Genomic DNA, 8,464 nt, shown 5'->3' on the forward strand with positions numbered 1-8,464 from the left:
CCTTGCTGTGGACTAAATGTTTGTGTCTCCATCAAAATTCTTATGTTGAAACCTAATTTCCAATGTCATGGCATTTGCAGATGGGTCTTTGAGAGGTGATTAGGACATAGGCAGGGCCGTTATGAATAGGATTAGTATCCTTATTAAAAAAAAAAAAAGACCCCAGGGACTTCCCTACTTTCTTCCACCTTGTGAGAACAAAGTGCGAAGACAGTTATCTATGAATCAGGAAGTAGGTTCTGACCAGATACTGAGTATGCCAGCACTTTGATCTGGGTTCCCAACTTCCAGAACTGTAAGAAATAAATTTCTGGTGTTTATAGCTCATCTATGATATTCTATTAAGAAGCCTGAATGCATTAAGACAGCCTCATCTCTGCCCTGCCCTGACACTCTATTATACTTTTGTCTTTAGCTCCTTCTAGTGATGGTGCCAGGTCACACCTCACCCCCTTTGGCTAGTCTTATTGCCAATGTCATGATTCCCTTTCCTGCAGCCCAGTGGATTTTCTGTTTTGCTCTACTTTGAGTTCATCTGCCCAGTAACTTGCTTTCTCTGCTCCCTACCAATATCATTACTAATACATGAATATTTGGTAGTATGTGGTAAGAGAATCTGGGTTTCCCCGGTGGCTCAGACTATAAAGAATCTGCCTGCAATACGGGAGACCTGCGTTCAATACCTGGGTTGGGAAGATCCCCTGGAGATGGAAATGGCAACCCACTCCAGTATTCTTGCCTGGAGAATTCCATGTATAGAGAAGCCTAGAGGACTACAGTCCAAGGTGTCAAAAGGAGTCAGGCATGACTGAGTGACTAACACTTTCACTTTCACCTATTCAGTAAGAAAATTTTGTAATAGCAATTACAATGTTGGTTGTTAATGTGTTCTGCCAGTCATCTCTTTTGCTTAAATTAGTTTGGGTTTTTTTTTTTTTTCTTCTGATATTTGTAACCAAAAGAATCCTGACTGATAATATGTTAATTCCCATTCTGCTATAGATATTAACTGACATATTAATTCCAGCTAGCCGTGGAACGTATCGGAGAAGGCAATGGCACCCCACTCCAGTACTCTTGCCTGGAAGATCCCATTGATGGAGAAGCCTGGTAGGCTGCAGTCCATGAGGTTGCTAAGAGTCGGACACGACTGAGCGACTTCACTTTCACTTTTCACTTTTATGCATTGGAGAAGGAAATGGCAACCCACTCCAGTGTTCTTGCCTGGAGAATCCCAGGGACGGGGGAGCCTGGTGGGCTGCCGTCTGTGGGGTCACACAGAGTCGGACATGATTGAAGTGACTTAGCAGCAGCAGCAGCAGTGGAACAAATGCCAATCTTTCTGGTCCTCAGTTTTCTAATCTGAAGAATGAGGGAATTGCGTTAAATTATTTCTTTTCTTTCTTTCTTTTTTTTTTGTGTGTCACATCACATGGCATGTGGAATCTTAGTTCCCTGACTGACCAATGATGGAACACTCACCCCATGCATTAGCAGCTCAGAGTCTTAACCACTGGACTGCCAGGGAAGTCTCCATGAATTAAATTATTTCTGTGGTCTTCTTTCATATCCAAAATTATCTGAGCATACTTTTTCTGGAGTTCAGAAAAGACAAAGCAGTCAGAAGATGATTAACAAGTCCAGAATGAGAGGCCATCAAAAACATAAAAACCCAAAGAATAAGAGGAATTTTTTTTTGTAAATCATATATCTGATAAACAACTTGCATCGAGGACATAAAAAGAGCACTTGTTGTTTAGTTTCTCAGTCATGTCTGAATCTTTGTGACCTTGTAGCCTGTAACATACCAGGCTCTCCTCTGCTCATGGGATTTCCCAGGAAAGAATATTGGAGTGGGTTGCCATTTCCTTCCCCGGGAGATCTTCCCAACCCAGGGATTGAACCCTTGTCTCCTGCATTTGTAGGCTGAACTACCTGGGAAGCCCATAAAGAGCACTTACCACTCAATAATTAAAAGACAAACAACCTAATTTAAAAATTGATGAAGGCTCTGAATAAACATTTCTTCAAAAGAAGTATGCGAATGGTTTCAAGCACACGAAAAGATTCTCAGTATCATTAACCATCAAGGAAATGCAAATCTCAACTGCAAATTTCACACAGTGAAATACCATTCATACCCACTAGGATGGTTATAACCAGAAAGACAAATAATACCAAGTACTGACAAGGATGTGGGGAGGTTGGACACCTCATATACTGTTGATTGGAATGTAAAATAGTGCAGCTATTATGGAAAATAGCCTGTCTTCCTCAAAAGGTTAAACATAGAATTATCATATGACCTAAAAATTCCACTCCTAGATGTATATACTGAAGAGAAATGAACATGTATGCTCACACTAAGCTTGTACAGAAATGTTTATAGTAGTATTATTTATAATAGCCCTAAGGTGGAAAAAACCCAAACGTCCATCAACTAATGAATGGATTAAAAAATGTGGTATATCCATATAAGGGAAAATTATTTAGCCATATAAAGGAATGAAGTACGAATATATACTATCATATGGGTGATTTTTGAAAACATGTGAAGTGAAATAAGACAGACACAAAAGGACAAATACTTTATGATTCCATTCATATGAAATGTCTCGTTGTTCAGTTGCATAGAGTTGTGTCCGACTCTTTGAGACCCCATGGACCATAGCACGCCAGGCTTCTCTCTCCATCATTATCTTCCTGAGTTTGCTCAAACTCATGTCCATTGAGTCAGTGATACCTTCCAACCATCTCATCCCCTGTCATCCCCTTCTCCTCCTGCCTTCAATCTTTCCCAGCATCAGGGTCTTTTCTAATGAATCAGCTCTTCTCATCAGGTGGCCAAAGTATTGGAGCTTCATCTTCAGCATCAGTCCTTCCAATGAAAATTCAGGGTTGGTTTCTTTTAGGATTGACTGGTTGGATCTCCTTGCTATCCCAGGGACTCTCAGGAGACTTCTCCAGCACGAAAACTCAAAAGCATCAATTCTTTGGCACTCAGCCTTCTTCATGGTCCAACTCTCACATTTGTACACAACTACTAGAAAAACCATAGCTTTGACTATGTGGATCTTTGTCAGCAAAGTGATATCTCTGCTTTTTAAAACACTGTCTGAGTTTGACATAGCTCTTCTTCCAAGGAGAAAGTGTCTTTCAATTTTGTGGCTGCAGTCACTGTCTGTATTAATACTGGAACCCAAGGAAATGAAATCTGACAGTTTCCACATTTTCCCCATCTATTTGCCATGAAGTTATAGGGCCGGATGGCATGATCTTAGTTTTTTGAATGCTGAGTTTTAAACCAGCATTTTCACTCTCCTCTTTCATTTTCATCAAGAGGCTCTTTAGTTCCTCTTCACTTTCTGCCATTAAAGTGGTATTATCTGCATATTTGAGGTTGTTTATATTTCTCCCAGCAAACTTGATTTTATCTTGTGATTCATCTAGCATGGCATTTCACACGATGTACTCTGCATATAAGTTGAATAAGCAAGGTGACAATATACAGCCTTGATGTACTACTTTCCCAATCTGGAACCTGTCCGTTGTTCCCTGTCCGGTTCTAACAGGTGCTTCTTGTCCTGCACACAGGATGAAGTGTCTAGAGGAGGCAAATCTTTAGATGGCTACTTCTAGGATAGGGGGATGGGAGAGGGAGGAAGAGTTGGGGGAGAAAAAAGGGAGAATGACAGGTAATGGGTTTCTTTTGGAGATAATTAAGATGCTCTAAAGTAGACTGGGATATGTTAACTGCAAAACTATGTGACTATACTAAAAACCATTGAATTATTAAATGGGTGGATTTTATAGCGAGTGAATTGGATCTCAATAAAACTCTTTTTTAAAAAGCACAGGTAGAGAGATGAATCCTCAAACAGGAGGTGGAACTCTTGGAGGTAATGAGAAGTTTCTGTACCTTGATTATCATGGTGGCTACTGGGGCGTGTCAACTTCCTAAACCTCACTGAAATGGATGTAAATTAATCCTTGATAAAGTTGATTTTTTAAAACGCCCCAAATCTAGACAACAACAAGGCCCGGCTGTGGCTAAGGGCCTGTGATCAGACAAGCAAAGACCTGTTTACTTCCCAAGAGGAAGGGGACCTACCCCAGTGTGTGATGTGAGTGACATCACAGGGCCAGTGGGGCAGAGATGTGGCTGTGATGAGACGGCCTTGGAGCAGGAGGCTCTAACAAGCCCTGGAACAAATATAAACCACTCAGAATTAAGCCACTCTTTTTCTCAAGAATCCCTAGGAGCCCTGAGACATATGAGAGCTCCTTCAGTGCCACACTCCTCTCACCTTGGGCAGGTCCCTCTGACTACCCGGGCCCCCATTGCATAGCCCTCTGAGGCCCCCACAATAAGTTTCCTAGTTCTAGTCCATCCCCATGGGATTGTGTAGGCTTGACCTTCACGGGACTGTGCCCTGTTCTGTTCCTGAAGACTACTTTCTTCAGTTTACTCAGAGGGGTTCTCAGTAAACAGAGACAAGTCCTCTTTGTGTGACATTTATGTCTCTCAACCTGTGAGAGAGCTGCCAGAACACACCCACGGTACATACTCCAAGGAACCGAACTCCAGGGTGCGTGTTCTGAGCTTCCTATGGAGCAGGAGCCTTGAGGAACTATTGTCGATAATGATAATTCATATCCCAAAGGGATCTGGGCTTACAAGCGTTATTTTACATAATGTTTACAATAATCTTCTTGGCACATTATTTTTCTTATCTCACAGATGTGTCTTAAAGGCTTAGGGAGTTGAAGTAATCTGCCCGAGGAATACTGGCACGTTTTAAAATTGGATGCAATGGCCACGGCAGCAGCCAGAGCCCTGAAACCTATTCCAACTAGGGAAATGCACGTGAGTTTTGTTAAGGAGGATAGTAGTTAAAAATGTGTTTTGGTATGGTTCCATATCCTCTAAACTTCATTCCTCTGTTGACCTCCCACCCACTGAAACTGTACATTTCAAAGATTTAGGAAAAAGGCTAACATTCAGGAGAGCAACACAGTGACTTCTCACATTTGACTATTAAATTAGAGAACTGCATTCAAAAGCCACAAGATAATAGGTCTGACTTATCAGACTTGCCAAAATGTGTGGGTGAGAAAAAGGCTTGTTAAATTCCTTTCTTTACTGAACTTAGTATATCAAGAACCAAGTCTGGTTGACCACACTCCATGCATACTGCCATACATTAATATCAGCACCAGGAGGGTTAAGCATTCTGAGGACAATAGAAGTTTGCATTTGGAACTCTTCTATACTCTTCCCTCTGTGTCTCTTCTTCTGGCTAATTTTGATCTGTATCCTTTCCCAGAAGGAAAGTATAACAGTGATATATATATATATATATATACATATATATATATACACACACACACACACACACACACACACACACATGTTATGCCCGATGTCCGAATCCCCGAGCGGGAAGACAGAAGGCCTCCAAGACAATGCAACTCGCAAAAAGGGAATTTTATTACTGACTCGAGCCAGGGCCTCTGCCACAACCAACACAGTGGTGCAGGGTCAGAGAGCCCCGAGCCCAAGCTGTTACACAAATTTATAGGGTGAGCACACGCCGTTGGTAGTTGGTTTAAGCAGATTGGTTACAGGTTTGCAAAGCAATTTCATTAGTCAAAACTTTCGCGCGCGCGCCGGACTTTCCCGGGGGTTTCCGCCCCGTTCCTAATTTCCCAACTGGCAAACAGCGGTCAGTGTTAAGCGAAAGCTAATTGGTTGTATCCAGGTGGCCTGATAATCTTACCACCCAGAAGTAGGAAGGCCTACTCCTAATCTAAGCTGCCTGCCATGGCGTTACTTCTGCTTGCCTCACAACACATACATATATATGTAATGTATATACATATATATACACATTATATATGTATATATGTAATGTATATACACATTATATATGTATATATGTATTTATATATACATATACATATATATACATATATTATGTATACATACATTATATATATATATGTGTGTGTATATATATAAAAGAACCAAGCTTGCATAGCGGAGTTTCTTCCTTAAAATTAAAAAAATAAAAAGCCCTTTTGCCTAGGGGATATTAGATGGCTAGGGGGATATTAGAAAGAAAAAGAGTAAAACCCACCTCTTCTTGCAAGTGGAAGACAGGAGAAAAGGGGAACGCGGCAGGGACCGTGGCATGCGTGATTGTATAGTGGTCTGTCTCTCCTGATGGCGGCTCCCCTGGGCTTTCCAGGTTGCACTAGTGGTAAAGAACCTGCCTGCCAATGCTGGGGATGGAAGAGACGAGGGTTCTATCCCTGGGTAGGGAAGATTCCCTGGAGAAGGTCATGGCAATTCACTCCAATATTCTTGCCTAGAGAATCCCATGGACAGAGGAGCCTGGTGGGGAGCCTGGTGGGCTACCGCCCATAGCGTCGCCAAGAGTCGGACATGACTGAAGCGACTTAACACACGTGCAAAGAGGTCAAAATAAGGATTCTTATCTCCTGTTCCTTGAAGGCAACCAGAGCTGTGTGTGTGTGAGAGAGACAGAGAAAGAGAGAGAGAGAGAGAGAGTGGTGTGTGTGTCTGAAAGAGATGATTAAGAGAGAGAGGAAGAGAACGAGTCCAGAGCAGAGCTGGGTGTCACCTAACAGAACTAAGATGGCCGTGGAGAGGTCCACTGAGGGCCTGGGCTTGGAAGACCCCGAGGCACTGCTCCTAGCGCCCTCAAGCCTTCAGCGGCCCAAAGGAAAATGAGGCCTTCCCGCCTGCCTGGATGACAAGGTGCGGACTCTCTGAGTGTGCACGTGGACAGCAGGGGCCTGGGGCTGGACAGGCAGGGCTCCCAAGACCAGGGTCCCCAAGACCACAGGTGCCTCCTGGAGGAGCCAGCAGACCATCCAAACCCAAGATGGGCTCAGGCACATCCCAGCTCTCACCTGACCAGGGAGGAGACCAGTCCAGGTGCCCGCGGAAGAATGAGTGGATCCACCGGATACAGAACGGACAATGCGCCACTCACAGGAAGAGCAAAATACAAACTGGCAGTCATCCCAGAGACCCTTGTGAACAGGAGCAGACAGGAGGCGTGTGAAGGACCTAAAGGGACTCAGCCTTTGTCTAACTGGGCTTCCCTGCTGACTCAGTGGTAAAGAATCCGTCTGCAGTGCAGGAGACACAGGAGACGAGGATTCAAGGGAAGGATTCAAGAGGAAGATCCCCTGGAGGAGGGCGTGGCAACCCACTCCAGTATTCTCGCCTGGAGAATACTCACAGACAGAGGAGCCTGGTGGTCTACAGTCCATGCACGTCTCTAATAAGAGTTGGACAATGTCTGAACAACACCAACAAATTTTTCTGAAGGAACTGTTTAAATTATTGAATTGGAGTAAATTGGACTAATGCGTAAATGTTTCCTTCTGATGGGGGCTGAACTGGACTCTCCCAAAATTCATAGGCTGTAGCTAATTGGATTTTTAAAAATTAAGTTAGCACAATTTATTCTAAATTAATGAACTATACCCTATTTTAATTTCCAAGTCAGTCTTCTAGAATTCTGGTTTCTCATTTTTTATCCTATTCAGTAAAAATAAAAGCACATATTTTCTCACCTTCAAGGCTCCTGAAATTGACTTCAGAAATATTTCCCCACCACTGATATTTGAGTGTGTATTGTTGTTTTGTTCTCTGTGGTCCACAATTCTATTTTATACATCAAAATTTTAAACTGAGTCCTCATCACAAGGAGAAAATTTTCTTTCCTTTCTTCTTTCTTTTTTTTTTTTTTATTGTATCTGTATGAAAAGATGGATGTAGCTGAACTAATGTGGTCATGATTTCACACTATGTATAAATGAAATCATCACGCTGTCCCCTTGAGCTTCTATGGGGATGTCAATTACTTCTCAATAAAACTGGAGAAAATTGAAATAGAGACAAGGAATTTCCTCATGAATATTTCTAAACAGGGACATTATGTGAAGAGAACTGGGACGAGCGTGGCCCGCCCTCGGTTGGGACCGCCTTCCTTTTTTCAGGCTCAGGGCTTTCCCTCCTCATTGTAAGTAGGACAGTTGGTGCCTTAGCCTGTCGCCTCATTCAAGCTGAATTGTGCAGAACAAAACCGCCGCCTTTGACTGGGAACATGGTGCCTGGACACTGTGTGCTCCCAACTGCGCACATTTCCATTTGTTTTCCGTGGAAATTTTTGCCAAGTCTTTAACTGATGGAGCCGATGAAACACCATTTCCTAACGTTCGCAACTTCCATTTGTAAGAGCTTAATTGAACCCAGGCGTTTCTGACAAGTGTCAGGATGGACGCCAAATGCTGTCCGAATGTCTGAAAAGAGGAGTTTCTGAGCACTTGCATCTTCCCCCGCAGACCACTCTGCCCACCTCTCACAGCAGATCAAAAAGGCAGAAAGCAGGACCTTGACTTTGACCAGGAGGATTTCTCCGGTTAG

Source organism: Odocoileus virginianus, chromosome 30 (assembly GCF_023699985.2).
Source record: "Odocoileus virginianus isolate 20LAN1187 ecotype Illinois chromosome 30, Ovbor_1.2, whole genome shotgun sequence".
Lineage (NCBI taxonomy): Eukaryota > Metazoa > Chordata > Mammalia > Artiodactyla > Cervidae > Odocoileus > Odocoileus virginianus.